At 43.6% G+C, this 15,808-nt stretch overlaps 2 long non-coding RNA genes across 25 annotated transcripts; both read left to right on the forward strand.

Annotated features, from left to right (window-relative positions):
• The first annotated feature begins 8,654 nt into the window (after positions 1-8,654).
• Positions 8,655-10,441, forward strand: LOC117185425 (uncharacterized). Of its 8 annotated transcripts, none has more exons than XR_004470941.1 (7): positions 8,655-8,784; positions 8,850-8,982; positions 9,066-9,094; positions 9,165-9,180; positions 9,743-9,784; positions 9,850-9,946; positions 9,999-10,039. It is a non-coding gene; the product is annotated as an uncharacterized lncRNA (long non-coding RNA). The 8 variants fall into 8 exon arrangements; XR_004470942.1 differs by lacking the exon at positions 9,165-9,180 and adding an exon at positions 9,420-9,690; XR_004470936.1 differs by lacking the exons at positions 9,850-9,946; positions 9,999-10,039 and adding an exon at positions 10,104-10,441.
• A 13-nt stretch (positions 10,442-10,454) lies between these two features.
• On the forward strand, positions 10,455-12,281 carry LOC26534271 (uncharacterized). Of its 17 annotated transcripts, XR_004470934.1 has the most exons (11): positions 10,455-10,499; positions 10,567-10,593; positions 10,649-10,687; positions 10,740-10,771; positions 10,828-10,950; positions 11,012-11,128; positions 11,197-11,228; positions 11,310-11,486; positions 11,897-11,928; positions 12,009-12,104; positions 12,164-12,281. It is a non-coding gene; the product is annotated as an uncharacterized lncRNA (long non-coding RNA). The 17 variants fall into 17 exon arrangements; XR_004470932.1 differs by having other exon boundaries at positions 10,458-10,593; XR_004470933.1 differs by having other exon boundaries at positions 10,649-10,950.
• Positions 12,282-15,808: the final 3,527 nt, after the last annotated feature.

Genomic DNA, 15,808 nt, shown 5'->3' on the forward strand with positions numbered 1-15,808 from the left:
ATAGGTCCGGTGGTTCAGTATACATGCCAGTGCTGGATAGGGAAGGGTTCTATATAAGTGCAGGTGCCATATAGTTGCGGAGGTTCCACTTTTTTGGGGCTATATTGCCATATTGGTGCTTATGCCCAAAATATGCGATCCTGCCACATTTCCTGGAGCGTGGATGCTATATAGGTGCGGTGGTTCAGTATACATGCCAGTGCTGGATAGGGAAGGGTTCTATATAAGTGCAGGTGCCATATAGTTGCGGAGGTTCCACTTTTTTGGGGCTATATTGCCATATTGGTGCTTATGCCCAAGATGTGCGATCCTGCCACATTTCCAGCAGCGTGGATGCTATATAGGTGCGGTGGTTCAGTATACATGCCAGTGCTGGATAGGGAAGGGTTCTATATAAGTGCAGGTGCCATATAGTTGCGGAGGTTCCACTTTTTTGGGGCTATATTGCCATATTGGTGCTTATGCCCAAGATGTGCGATCCTGCCACATTTCCAGCAGCGTGGATGCTATATAGGTGCGGTGGTTCAGTATACATGCCAGTGCTGGATAGGGAAGGGTTCTATATAAGTGCAGGTGCCATATAGTTGCGGAGGTTCCACTTCTTTGGGGCTATATTGCCATATTGGTGCTTATGCCCAAAGTATGCGATCCTGCCACATTTCCTGGAGCGTGGGGGCTATATAGGTGCGGTGGTTCAGTATACATGCCAGTGCTGGATAGGGACGGGTTCTATATAAGTGCAGAAGCCATATAGTTGCGGAGGTTCCACTTTTTTGGGGCTATATTGCCATATTGGTGCTTATGCCCAAGATGTGCGATCCTGCCACATTTCCTGCAGCGTGGATGCTATATAGGTGCGGTGGTTCAGTATACATGCCAGTGCTGAATAGGGACGGGTTCTATATAAGTGCAGAAGCCATATAGTTGCGGAGGTTCCACTTTTTTGGGGCTATATTGCCATATTGGTGCTTATGCCCAAGATGTGCGATCCTGCCACATTTCCTGGAGCGTGGGGGCTATATAGGTGCGGTGGTTCAGTATACATGCCAGTGCTGGATAGGGACGGGTTCTATATAAGTGCAGAAGCCATATAGTTGCGGAGGTTCCACTTTTTTGGGGCTATATTGCCATATTGGTGCTTATGCCCAAGATGTGCGATCCTGCCACATTTCCTGGAGCGTGGGGGCTATATAGGTGCGGTGGTTCAGTATACATGCCAGTGCTGGATAGGGACGGGTTCTATATAAGTGCAGAAGCCATATAGTTGCGGAGGTTCCACTTTTTTGGGGCTATATTGCCATATTGGTGCTTATGCCCAAGATGTGCGATCCTGCCACATTTCCTGCAGCGTGGATGCTATATAGGTGCGGTGGTTCAGTATACATGCTAGTGCTGGATAGGGAAGGGTTCTATATAAGTGCAGGTGCCATATAGTTTGCGGAGGTTCCACTTCTTTGGGGCTATATTGCCATATTGGTGCTTATGCCCAAAATATGCGATCCTGCCACATTTCCTGCAGCGTGGATGCTTTATAGGTGCGGTGGTTCAGTATACATGCCAGTGCTGGATAGGGACGGGTTCTATATAAGTGCAGAAGCCATATAGTTGCGGAGGTTCCACTTTTTTGGGGCTATATTGCCATATTGGTGCTTATGCCCAAGATGTGCGATCCTGCCACATTTCCTGGAGCGTGGGGGCTATATAGGTGCGGTGATTCAGTATACATGCCAGTGCTGGATAGGGACGGGTTCTGTATAAGTGCAGAAGCCATATAGTTGCGGAGGTTCCACTTTTTTGGGGCTATATTGCCATATTGGTGCTTATGCCCAAGATGTGCGATCCTGCCACATTTCCTGCAGCGTGGATGCTATATAGGTGCGGTGGTTCAGTATACATGCCAGTGCTGGATAGGGAAGGGTTCTATATAAGTGCAGAAGCCATATAGTTGCGGAGGTTCCACTTTTTTGGGGCTATATTGCCATATTGGTGCTTATGCCCAAGATGTGCGATCCTGCCACATTTCCTGGAGCGTGGATGCTATATAGGTGCGGTGGTTTGGTATACATGCCAGTGCTGAATAGGGAAGGGTTCTATATAAGTGCAGAAGCCATATAGTTGCGGAGGTTCCACTTTTTTGGGGCTATATTGCCATATTGGTGCTTATGCCCAAGATGTGCGATCCTGCCACATTTCCTGGAGCGTGGGGGCTATATAGGTGCGGTGGTTCAGTATACATGCCAGTGCTGGATAGGGACGGGTTCTATATAAGTGCAGAAGCCATATAGTTGCGGAGGTTCCACTTTTTTGGGGCTATATTGCCATATTGGTGCTTATGCCCAAGATGTGCGATCCTGCCACATTTCCTGGAGCGTGGGGGCTATATAGGTGCGGTGGTTCAGTATACATGCCAGTGCTGGATAGGGACGGGTTCTATATAAGTGCAGAAGCCATATAGTTGCGGAGGTTCCACTTTTTTGGGGCTATATTGCCATATTGGTGCTTATGCCCAAGATGTGCGATCCTGCCACATTTCCTGCAGCGTGGATGCTATATAGGTGCGGTGGTTCAGTATACATGCCAGTGCTGGATAGGGAAGGGTTCTATATAAGTGCAGGTGCCATATAGTTTGCGGAGGTTCCACTTCTTTGGGGCTATATTGCCATATTGGTGCTTATGCCCAAAATATGCGATCCTGCCACATTTCCTGCAGCGTGGATGCTTTATAGGTGCGGTGGTTCAGTATACATGCCAGTGCTGGATAGGGACGGGTTCTATATAAGTGCAGAAGCCATATAGTTGCGGAGGTTCCACTTTTTTGGGGCTATATTGCCATATTGGTGCTTATGCCCAAGATGTGCGATCCTGCCACATTTCCTGGAGCGTGGGGGCTATATAGGTGCGGTGATTCAGTATACATGCCAGTGCTGGATAGGGACGGGTTCTATATAAGTGCAGAAGCCATATAGTTGCGGAGGTTCCACTTTTTTGGGGCTATATTGCCATATTGGTGCTTATGCCCAAGATGTGCGATCCTGCCACATTTCCTGGAGCGTGGGGGCTATATAGGTGCGGTGGTTCAGTATACATGCCAGTGCTGGATAGGGACGGGTTCTATATAAGTGCAGAAGCCATATAGTTGCGGAGGTTCCACTTTTTTGGGGCTATATTGCCATATTGGTGCTTATGCCCAAGATGTGCGATCCTGCCACATTTCCTGGAGCGTGGGGGCTATATAGGTGCGGTGGTTCAGTATACATGCCAGTGCTGGATAGGGACGGGTTCTATATAAGTGCAGAAGCCATATAGTTGCGGAGGTTCCACTTTTTTGGGGCTATATTGCCATATTGGTGCTTATGCCCAAGATGTGCGATCCTGCCACATTTCCTGGAGCGTGGGGGCTATATAGGTGCGGTGGTTCAGTATACATGCCAGTGCTGAATAGGGAAGGGTTCTATATAAGTGCAGAAGCCATATAGTTGCGGAGGTTCCACTTTTTTGGGGCTATATTGCCATATTGGTGCTTATGCCCAAGATGTGCGATCCTGCCACATTTCCTGGAGCGTGGGGGCTATATAGGTGCGGTGGTTCAGTATACATGCCAGTGCTGGATAGGGACGGGTTCTATATAAGTGCAGAAGCCATATAGTTGCGGAGGTTCCACTTTTTTGGGGCTATATTGCTATATTGGTGCTTATGCCCAAGATGTGCGATCCTGCCACATTTCCTGGAGCGTGGGGGCTATATAGGTGCGGTGGTTCAGTATACATGCCAGTGCTGGATAGGGAAGGGTTCTATATAAGTGCAGGTGCCATATAGTTTGCGGAGGTTCCACTTCTTTGGGGCTATATTGCCATATTGGTGCTTATGCCCAAAATATGCGATCCTGCCACATTTCCTGCAGCGTGGATGCTTTATAGGTGCGGTGGTTCAGTATACATGCCAGTGCTGGATAGGGACGGGTTCTATATAAGTGCAGAAGCCATATAGTTGCGGAGGTTCCACTTTTTTGGGGCTATATTGCCATATTGGTGCTTATGCCCAAGATGTGCGATCCTGCCACATTTCCTGGAGCGTGGGGGCTATATAGGTGCGGTGATTCAGTATACATGCCAGTGCTGGATAGGGACGGGTTCTATATAAGTGCAGAAGCCATATAGTTGCGGAGGTTCCACTTTTTTGGGGCTATATTGCCATATTGGTGCTTATGCCCAAGATGTGCGATCCTGCCACATTTCCTGGAGCGTGGGGGCTATATAGGTGCGGTGGTTCAGTATACATGCCAGTGCTGGATAGGGACGGGTTCTATATAAGTGCAGAAGCCATATAGTTGCGGAGGTTCCACTTTTTTGGGGCTATATTGCCATATTGGTGCTTATGCCCAAGATGTGCGATCCTGCCACATTTCCTGGAGCGTGGGGGCTATATAGGTGCGGTGGTTCAGTATACATGCCAGTGCTGGATAGGGACGGGTTCTATATAAGTGCAGAAGCCATATAGTTGCGGAGGTTCCACTTTTTTGGGGCTATATTGCCATATTGGTGCTTATGCCCAAGATGTGCGATCCTGCCACATTTCCTGGAGCGTGGGGGCTATATAGGTGCGGTGGTTCAGTATACATGCCAGTGCTGAATAGGGAAGGGTTCTATATAAGTGCAGAAGCCATATAGTTGCGGAGGTTCCACTTTTTTGGGGCTATATTGCCATATTGGTGCTTATGCCCAAGATGTGCGATCCTGCCACATTTCCTGGAGCGTGGGGGCTATATAGGTGCGGTGGTTCAGTATACATGCCAGTGCTGGATAGGGACGGGTTCTATATAAGTGCAGAAGCCATATAGTTGCGGAGGTTCCACTTTTTTGGGGCTATATTGCTATATTGGTGCTTATGCCCAAGATGTGCGATCCTGCCACATTTCCTGGAGCGTGGGGGCTATATAGGTGCGGTGGTTCAGTATACATGCCAGTGCTGGATAGGGACGGGTTCTATATAAGTGCAGAAGCCATATAGTTGCGGAGGTTCCACTTTTTTGGGGCTATATTGCCATATTGGTGCTTATGCCCAAGATGTGCGATCCTGCCACATTTCCTGCAGCGTGGATGCTATATAGGTGCGGTGGTTCAGTATACATGCTAGTGCTGGATAGGGAAGGGTTCTATATAAGTGCAGGTGCCATATAGTTTGCGGAGGTTCCACTTCTTTGGGGCTATATTGCCATATTGGTGCTTATGCCCAAAATATGCGATCCTGCCACATTTCCTGCAGCGTGGATGCTTTATAGGTGCGGTGGTTCAGTATACATGCCAGTGCTGGATAGGGACGGGTTCTATATAAGTGCAGAAGCCATATAGTTGCGGAGGTTCCACTTTTTTGGGGCTATATTGCCATATTGGTGCTTATGCCCAAGATGTGCGATCCTGCCACATTTCCTGGAGCGTGGGGGCTATATAGGTGCGGTGATTCAGTATACATGCCAGTGCTGGATAGGGACGGGTTCTGTATAAGTGCAGAAGCCATATAGTTGCGGAGGTTCCACTTTTTTGGGGCTATATTGCCATATTGGTGCTTATGCCCAAGATGTGCGATCCTGCCACATTTCCTGCAGCGTGGATGCTATATAGGTGCGGTGGTTCAGTATACATGCCAGTGCTGGATAGGGAAGGGTTCTATATAAGTGCAGAAGCCATATAGTTGCGGAGGTTCCACTTTTTTGGGGCTATATTGCCATATTGGTGCTTATGCCCAAGATGTGCGATCCTGCCACATTTCCTGGAGCGTGGGGGCTATATAGGTGCGGTGGTTCAGTATACATGCCAGTGCTGGATAGGGACGGGTTCTATATAAGTGCAGAAGCCATATAGTTGCGGAGGTTCCACTTTTTTGGGGCTATATTGCCATATTGGTGCTTATGCCCAAGATGTGCGATCCTGCCACATTTCCTGGAGCGTGGGGGCTATATAGGTGCGGTGGTTCAGTATACATGCCAGTGCTGGATAGGGACGGGTTCTATATAAGTGCAGAAGCCATATAGTTGCGGAGGTTCCACTTTTTTGGGGCTATATTGCCATATTGGTGCTTATGCCCAAGATGTGCGATCCTGCCACATTTCCTGCAGCGTGGATGCTATATAGGTGCGGTGGTTCAGTATACATGCCAGTGCTGGATAGGGAAGGGTTCTATATAAGTGCAGGTGCCATATAGTTTGCGGAGGTTCCACTTCTTTGGGGCTATATTGCCATATTGGTGCTTATGCCCAAAATATGCGATCCTGCCACATTTCCTGCAGCGTGGATGCTTTATAGGTGCGGTGGTTCAGTATACATGCCAGTGCTGGATAGGGACGGGTTCTATATAAGTGCAGAAGCCATATAGTTGCGGAGGTTCCACTTTTTTGGGGCTATATTGCCATATTGGTGCTTATGCCCAAGATGTGCGATCCTGCCACATTTCCTGGAGCGTGGGGGCTATATAGGTGCGGTGATTCAGTATACATGCCAGTGCTGGATAGGGACGGGTTCTATATAAGTGCAGAAGCCATATAGTTGCGGAGGTTCCACTTTTTTGGGGCTATATTGCCATATTGGTGCTTATGCCCAAGATGTGCGATCCTGCCACATTTCCTGCAGCGTGGATGCTATATAGGTGCGGTGGTTCAGTATACATGCCAGTGCTGGATAGGGAAGGGTTCTATATAAGTGCACAAGCCATATAGTTGCGGAGGTTCCACTTTTTTGGGGCTATATTGCCATATTGGTGCTTATGCCCAAGATGTGCGATCCTGCCACATTTCCTGGATCGTGGATGCTTTTTTCTGTTGTGTTCGTCTAGCGAACTAAATTGGCAGTCTCTCTTCATGTCGAACCAATCCCATCGCCACCTGCATTAGCAGGGGGGGAGGGAGGCTGACATGGAGAGAGAACCGTTTTATTTGATTATACTCTTAAAATTAGCATATTTTACAAATAGTTTCGCGCCGGCTGCTTATCTACATTACATGTAGTTGCAGAAGTGGCTGTTAATTGGCAGGGTAACATTTGTTACGATATTGGCTTATTTGGTATTTTTTAGTAGGTATCGATAGTTTGTCTAAATGCTAGGGTAACACTATACTTATTGCTACTTTGTTTACATTATTTTTAATTGTTTTTATTTTGATTTCAGGTGGAGTATGCAGCCGTGGAGAACATCACTACGCCTATTGGTCTCGTCATCAGCTGCGAAGTGGAATCCTTGCGAGTGTCGGCGCTAAACTGGGACTGCAGGACAGCATCAACAGGGCTGAAGCTGGCCGAGGTCCAGTGCATCGTCATTCTGGATGTGGACTACGATTTTCTGTGAAGGTGAGTGGATTCGTATCTGTGGAAGAATAAAAGGGGTTTTAGTTTCTTTTCAGCCGCCGCCATCATCTGGATTCTGGAGCTGCCGCCGTTCATCATCAGGTTCTCTGCTGGGGGCGTCATTTGCCTGCGTAGCAGCTGCATTTGCGCTGCTGCGGCTGATTTCCATGTTGTGTGTTGCAAATGGATTTCGCAGCCAGTTCTCGCGTCTGACTTGGAGCATTATTGTTTGGATGGCTGTCAGGCTTCTGTTGCTGTTTGGATTGTGTTCTTCTATCATTGCGGCATACCTCGGCCTGGCCAGCCTTCTTGGAATGTATGGGTGCGTTGCAATCTCACAGGCAAGTAAATTTGTGTGCTGCATTAGCCGAGTGTAGTAGTTCCTGCAGAGTCTGTTGTAAACTTCTTCCACAGTTGCTACTTGGAGATCCGCATGCAGTGCGTTGTTGCTCACATACCAGGGAGCATTCGTCATTGCTCTGAGAGCTTTGTTTTGGATCGTCTGGAGCTTGGCCATTTGCATGCTTGAAGTCAGTGGCCCCCAGACTGGCATGGCATACTGCCATATTGGTGCAATCAGCTGCTTATAGAGAAGAACCTTTGGAGGTAGTGGGAGTTTGCTGTTTCTGCCGATGATCCAGTCGAGCTTTTTGATCCGGGCCCTAGTTTTAGTGACAACAGCCGCTACGTGCTTATTGAAATTGAGCTTCGTATCCATTTGAATTCCCAGGTATGGCATGACGGATTTTTTGGCCAGGAGTTGCCCAGCTAACCTTGGAGCTGGAGTGTGTTGCTGCACAGGTGAGAGAGTGTGTAGAACATGTGCAGTTTTTGCAAGACTGATGGTTATTCCCCATTTTCTAGACCATGATAATGCATCAGCCAGGAGCCGCTCCATATTTTCGTTGGCTTGTTTTGGACTCAGGGCAGATACGAGGTATACTGCGTCATCAGCGTACGTTGCTAGCATTTGGGTTGCGTTTGCGTGTCTTGGTGGCTGCGGCATGTCAGCAGTGTAAAGGTTGTAGAGCACTGGGCCAAGTACGCTTCCTTGCGGCACTCCAGCGGTTATGTGCTTTAGGCTTGAGGTGATGTTGTTGCAGCAGACGACTTTGAAGCTTCTGTCTGAGAGATAGCTGGTGAGTAGAATGTATAAATTGTCAGGTATTATCGTTTTAACTTTGCAGAGAAGACCCTGATGCCAGACTCTATCGAAAGCTTCCTGGATATCCATGTAAACGGCACTGCAATGCCGCTGCGCTTCGTAGGATCTGAGGATAAATTGCGTGACTCGTCCGATTTGCTGTTTTTTGATGTGTAAACTTGCTCAGTGTGACCTGACGCAAACTTTATTAATGTTCTTATTACTATCTAGCAACATATAACATTATATCTGACAACATTACAAGTTTTGGCAACATAAGATTACATAAATATCGATAACAATGTGGTATTTATTACAATTAATTAAAAAATTTTTTTTTTTTTCTTGCTTTAATTTAATTTTATTTTAAGATTAAGCTCAGGTTAGCCCGCTCGGCCGAGTGGCTGCTGGTCCGGCCACCGAGGATGCGTTGCCTGTGGATTGGCTCGATCAACCGAGTGGCTGCTGGTCCGGCCACCCGGGATGCGTATGGGTCTGGAGGATGTAAGTTTCGTGAAAGCGATGATGCATTTGCTTGCTATCTGTAAAAGATATAAAAACTTTTTGTTTTTTTGTTTTATTTTCAGGTTTTGACTTTTGATGTGCGGAGAATTTGGTAAGTAGTTTGAGTTGTGTATTTGTTGATTTTTGAGTTTTTTTTTTTGTTAATTTTGTTTTATTTTCAGGTTTGCTGCAGATTTGGTAAGTGTTCTGAATTGTATTTTGGCTGAATTTAATTTTATTTTATTTGCAGGTTTATATTTTATAGGTTTGGTGGTAAATTGTCGGCATTCAAGTTAAGTAATTTTTTGTTTTTATATTTGTTGGCTTTTATTGAATATAATTATTTTATTTTCAAGTTGATTCCCTGGGTGTTGTGTTGGGATGTCTTCTGGTTGCTTGCTTAGTTGCTGACGTTTTAAATTTTGTTTTATTTTCAGGTTTGCTGCCGATTTGGTAAGTGTTTTGAATTGTATTTTGGCTGAATTTAATTTTATTTTATTTGCAGGTTTATATTTTATAGGTTTGGTGGTAAATTGTCGGCATTCAAGTTAAGTAATTTTTTGTTTTTATATTTGTTGGCTTTTATTGAATATAATTATTTTATTTTCAAGTTGATTCCCTGGGTGTTGTGTTGGGATGTCTTCTGGTTGCTTGCTTAGTTGCTGACGTTTTAAATTTTGTTTTATTTTCTGGTTTGCTGCAGATTTGGTAAGTGTTCTGAATTGTATTTTGGCTGAATTTAATTTTATTTTATTTGCAGGTTTATATTTTGTAGGTTTGGTGGTAAATTGTCGGCATTCAAGTTAAGTAATTTTAGTTTTTATATTTTTTGGCTTTTATTGAATATATTTTTTTTTTATTTTCAAGTTGATTCCCTGGATGTTGTGTTGGGATGTCTTCTGGTTGCTTGCTTAGTTGCTGACGTTTTAAATTTTGTTTTATTTTCAGGTTTGCTGCAGATTTGGTAAGTGTTTTGAATTGTATTTTGGCTGAATTTAATTTTATTTTATTTGCAGGTTTATATTTTATAGGTTTGGTGGTAAATTGTCGGCATTCAAGTTAAGTAATTTTTGTTTTTATATTTGTTGGCTTTTATTGAATATAATTATTTTATTTTCAAGTTGATTCCCTGGATGTTGCGTTGGGATGTCTTCTGGCTGCTTGCTTAGTTGCTGACATATGTACATTTGTTATGTACTTACAGTTAATTTCATACACCATATGTGTTTTGTTTATTTAAATTTTTATGTTTATGTTTTAAATTTTGTTTTGTTTTCAGGTTTGCTGCAGATTTGGTAAGCGTTTTGAGTTGTATTTTGGATAAATTTAATTTTATTTTATTTGCAGGTTTTCATTTTGTAGGTTTGGTGGCAAATTGTCGGCATTCCAGTTAAGTGATTTTTTGTTTTTATATTTGTTGGCTTTTAATGAATATAGTTATTTTATTTTCAAGTTGATTCACTGGATATTGCGTTGGGATGACTTCTGGCTGCTTACTTAGTTGCTGACATACATATGTAAATTTATTATGTACATACAGCTAATTTCGTACACCAATATGTGTTTTATTTATTTAATTGGCAGGTTTTGTCTTCAGCTTTGTAATAATTTGTATGTAATTTTGTGTAGTTTATGTTGTTATATTTGTTGGCTCTTTTTTTTTTAGGACTTTGGTTGTTTTAGTTTCAGGTTTGCGGCAGATTTGGTAAGTGTTTTAAATTGTATTTTGGCTGAATTTAATTTTGTTTTATTTACAGGTTTGGTAATAGAGTGTCATCAATCAAGTTAGGTAATTTATGTTGTTATATTTGTTGACTTTTAATGAGTATAGTGTTTTATTTTCAGGTTTAAAGAAAATTGGTGTGAAAAAGAAAAAGTGATTTCAATTGTTTTTACGCCAATTGTAATTTTATTTTATCTGCAGTTTTATTTTTTTGCTGGTTTGGTGGTAAGGTGTCACATGCAATGGTAAGTATTTATTGTTGTATTTGTTGGCTTTTGATGACTGATGTTTGTTTTATTTTCACAGGCTGTTGCGCTTGATGTCTACAACTTGTTTGCGTATTTACTGACATTGATTGTTATGTAAATAGTTATTTTGTACGTATGTATGTATGTATGTATGTATGTATGTATGATAGATTTGGTGGGTAGTTAATTGGCTTTTAATTATTTTTTTATGATGATTTTAAATTTTTTTTATTTACATTTCAGGTGGTAAGGTGTCAGTAATCATGATAAATTTGGTAAGTAGTTTTTGTTGTTATATTTATTGGCTTTTAATGATTTTTTTGTGGTGATTTTAACTTTGATTATTTACATTTCAGGTGGTAAGGTGCCAGTAATCAAGGACCAGCTTAGAATTTGTCGACAAAGTTGGGTGAATCCATGTATGACGTGAGGGTCCTTCGCCACATTTTAATGCAGATTTATTCCAATGTAAATGATTTTTCAAGCGTGTCTCTTGGAAGGGCTGTTACTCCTGATGTCTACAAATTGTTTGAGTATTTATTTAAATTGATTTGTTATGTAAATAGTTATTTTATATTTTGTTTTGCTTTCAGGTTTTTTCTATTTTCAGATTCATGATAAATTTGGTAAGTAGTTTTTGTTGTTATATTTATTGGCTTTTAATGATTTTTTGTGGTAATTTTAACTTTGTTTATTTACATTTCAGGTGGTAAGGTGCCAGTAATCAAGGACCAGCTTAGAATTTGTCGACAAAGTTGGGTGATTCCATGTATGACGTGAGGGTCCTTCGCCACATTTTAATGCAGATTTATTCCAATGTAAATGTTATTTCCAGCGTGTATCTTGCGAAGGCTGTTGCTCCTGATGTCTACTAATTATTTGCGTATTTATTTAAATTAATTTGTTATGTAAATAGTTATTTTATATTTTGTTTTATTTTCAGGTTTTTCTATTTTCAGATTCATGATAAATTTGGTAAGTAGTTTTTGTTGTTATATTTATTGACTTTTAATGATTTTTTGTACTGATTTTAACTTTATTTATTTACATTTCAGGTGGTAAGGTGTTAATAATCAAGGACCAGCTTTGGATTTGTCGAGCAAAATTGGGTGTTTCCATGCATCCTGTTTGACCCTTGTTTCGATGACCATGTATGTTCACATTTGTCATATGAGTTTCTGATTTAATCATTTTATTTTTTATTCCACAGGCATTCCAAAAGGCTACCCTTAACGTATTGGGATTGTTGTTGTTGCTGCTGTAATTTGTGTGCATGAATAAATTTGTATTGGCTGGATGTCAATGTTGCCTGTGATATTAACATGAGTCATTTTAGTTGTCTTCTTCCATTTGGCTGCTGTTATCTCTGTCTGCCCTGAGGGGCACGGACTTGTCGTTGGAGGGAAGGCTCTGCACTAGACTGCCTAGTTGACTGATGGCAGCCAGGATGTCACTTATGCTGGCTTTTGTGGTTGTGTGTCGACGGCGCGAGCACAATAAGACTGATTGGCCACAGTGACCCTCAGCTAATTTTATTTGTTTTCGCAATTTACATTTGAACGCATTTACAAATATTTTTAACGGCTGTTATTTAACAGCTGAACCACTAATTACACATGGTTGGGACATTTAACTTTACATTACAAGAAATCAAGACACTCTGGCAACAACGTGCATTTGTTTACATTTGGTAAGTATTAAAAATTATAACATTTAACAAATATAAGCTATATTAATTATAATTTTTTTGCCCATTTAATTACAGCGGACGTATATGTATATAGGTATGGACCTCTATCATCAGCTCACTGGATGGAATTGGGTCTGTACAAGTTGGCTTGAGCAGGTGTCAAAACAATGGACCCGGTGATTTCATCAGGCTGCTGCAACCTCAGGGGAAGTATAAAGCCGCACCGTAAGTGAGTAAGTATTTGATTTTTATAGATTGCTTCGCTTATATGCTTCCAGAGGGCGTGTCTTTCGGTGTGCGCCTTTCCACCATTGGCGCACTGGACGGCGGTGAAATTTCAGGTGACCTGGGAGCGGTCTGAGTAAATGCCACGTGACGTCATTGGACTGCTGCAACTGCCATGGATCGAGCATTAGGCCAATGAGAAGAAGATTCACCAGTGGCTGCTGTAACTGTCGGACAGGCCTTCGTTGGATGCTGGATACACTGCGGTGCGGATTTGGCGAGCCAGTCAAAAGGCGATTCCAGGGACGGAAATGTGCACCGGCAATGGACGAGGCCCGTGCAGAAGGGAGCATTGCAGCCGGCTCGCTGCGCCCAGCCAGAGGATTCGCAACAGGATAGCTGGCCACCGGATGGACTACTCGCCTCCGCTTTCGTCGTGGATTCACCAGGAGGCCGTCAGTATCTGTGCCGTTTGCCTGTAGATAGAAGTAAGCAGAGTTATTGCCATCCAGATTGGCATTGATGATTTGTCGTCTTCTTTCAGGTTTTGGAGTAGAGATAGGCTGCTGCAGGCTGCGAAGCGGATTCGGAGAAGTTGCCAGAGAGTCATTCCGGATACGCAGGTCAATCCCGGCAGTAGGCGAGGCCCTTATAGAAGATGGCGTGGGAGGCCGCTCGCTGCAGGCAGCCATAGGGATTACAGCAGGATGGCAGGCCAACGGATGGACTGCTGGGCGCCAGATTTGCCTTGGATGCACCAAGAGGCCGTCAGTAGCTGTGATATTTGCCTGTAAATAAAGGTAAGCAGAATTATTGCCATCCAGGTTGGCATTGATGATGTTTTGTCTTCTTTCAGGTTTTGGAGTGGCCATAGCTTTTGGTTGTGCAGCTTCTACACACACAGATGAGGCTTCCTGGTGCGGATTTGTGCGGGCTCGGCTTTCTTCGGCGGCAAATGCTGCGTCCATCTCGTCGTCGAGTTCCTTCTCAAGCTGCTGCTGCAGGGACTGCATCTGCTCTTCGAGAAGCTGCTCTGGAGTAGGCGGAGGGAGTTCGTGCGGTTCAAGCGGAGTCATTATGAGCCTTTGTATGTATTCAGGTTCAAAACGAATCTTCTGTGCCATTTCTAATCGATTCATTTCTCCTCTTCTGAGACATTGCGCCATACAATTAACCCAGATTATTGAGGGTCTCTCCTGCGGGATACCAAGGGCTATGCAACGCTCTTGTTCAAGGCGTTTCCGTTCGACAAGTGCTTCCTTGGCTTGGGACTCCCGGAGTTGGCGCTGTTGTTCAATTTCAAGCTGCTCGTGCCTGATTAAAGTTGGCAGCAGTAGTTGTTGTTGTGCTGCCTGCTGCAAGAGTTGTTGTTGGAGAGGCCGAAAGTGAGTTTCCAGCTGCTTTGTGTATCTTGGCCGGTCAAGCCTTTGAGGAATGAATGGCTGCATGATGAGTCTTTTTGCTTCCAGATTTGGATGGCGAAATAGTGAAGCTGCTAGTCTGCCGCTGGCTTTATCAAAGGTTTCTTCTGCAGAGTCAATGTTGTGTGCATCTCGGATAACTTGATTTCTTGTGTACCTGCTAGCCTTCACGATTTTCCGTAGGAGTTGGTTCTGTGCGCTTTCTACCCTGCAAAATTGTGATTCGCATACCAATGCTCCCCATACAGGTAAGGCATATTGCCATATTGGGGCGATTAATTGTTTATAAATAACCATTTTGCATCTTTTAGATAGCCGGCTCTGATGACCAATGATCCAGTTCAGTCTCATGGCTGCTGCTCTCACTCGAATAGCTAACTGGGTGGTATGGGCATGTAGCACAAGTTTCCTGTCCATTATCAAGCCTAGATAGCGATGCCTTGGCTTACTTTTGATTGCTTCGTTGTACATTTTTGGCGATAGCTCACCTATGCCATTTGCAATCGATCGCCTTGTGTAGAGGACATGGACCGTTTTGCTGGTATTAAGGCTGATGCACCATTTGGAAGCCCAGGCAGTGAAGTGTTCAAGATAGCGCTGATTTGTTCTAACCGCTGTACTGGCTTCTTTTTTAGCACATAGGATGATTGTGTCATCTGCGTAAGTAGAAAGCATCATGTTGTTGTATATATTCGACTCAATTCTTTCATTTTGTTCTGACAGGTGCGGTAGCGGCATATCCGACGTGAAGACTGTGTAGAGTACAGGGCCGAGGACGCTACCCTGGGGCACTCCTGCGCAGATCCTTCCAGGTCTCGAGCGTATTCCATTGTTTCCGTTTACAATAAATGTTCTATCTGCTAAGTAACTTTTTAAAACGTTGTAATATGTAAACGGGAGTAGCTTCGCTAGCTTAAGTAGTAGACCATTATGCCAAACTCGGTCAAAGGCTTCGCTCACGTCGATAAATACAGCAGAACAAAATAACTGTTTCTCATATGCATCAAGAATATACTGTGTAACGCGTGCCAGTTGTTGCTCCGTGCTGTGCTCTCTCCTGAATCCAAACTGATGAGAGGGAATAGCCTTCTCAAAGTCTTCGCATTCAAACATCCTTTTCATGAGCAAGGTTTCAAAGATTTTAGAGAAGCCAGCCAAAAGGCTAATCGGTCGATAAGAGCCAACTTCATTTGCATTTTTGCTCGGTTTTTTAATCATTATAATAGCAGCACATTTCCATTGTTTGGGGAAATGGCCATGTCTCAAGATGCAATTGTAAATATTTGTCAAATGAATAATTACCTTTTGAGGTAGCGCTTTAATGACTCTGTTGTTTATTTGGTCCATGCCAGGAGCCTTTTTGTTTTGCAGAGATTTGATTTCCATCATAACTTCATTGGGGGAAATAGGCCTGAACGGGAGTCTATTTACATCGTATTCCCGCCCAAATTGTTGCCTCTGAAGCCAGGCAGGTTTAGTTGTTAAGCGTTTGAGCTGCGCTATTTCATTACACTCCATA

This window comes from Drosophila pseudoobscura, unplaced genomic scaffold, assembly GCF_009870125.1.
Source record: "Drosophila pseudoobscura strain MV-25-SWS-2005 unplaced genomic scaffold, UCI_Dpse_MV25 Unplacedtig00000057, whole genome shotgun sequence".
Taxonomy (NCBI): domain Eukaryota; kingdom Metazoa; phylum Arthropoda; class Insecta; order Diptera; family Drosophilidae; genus Drosophila; species Drosophila pseudoobscura.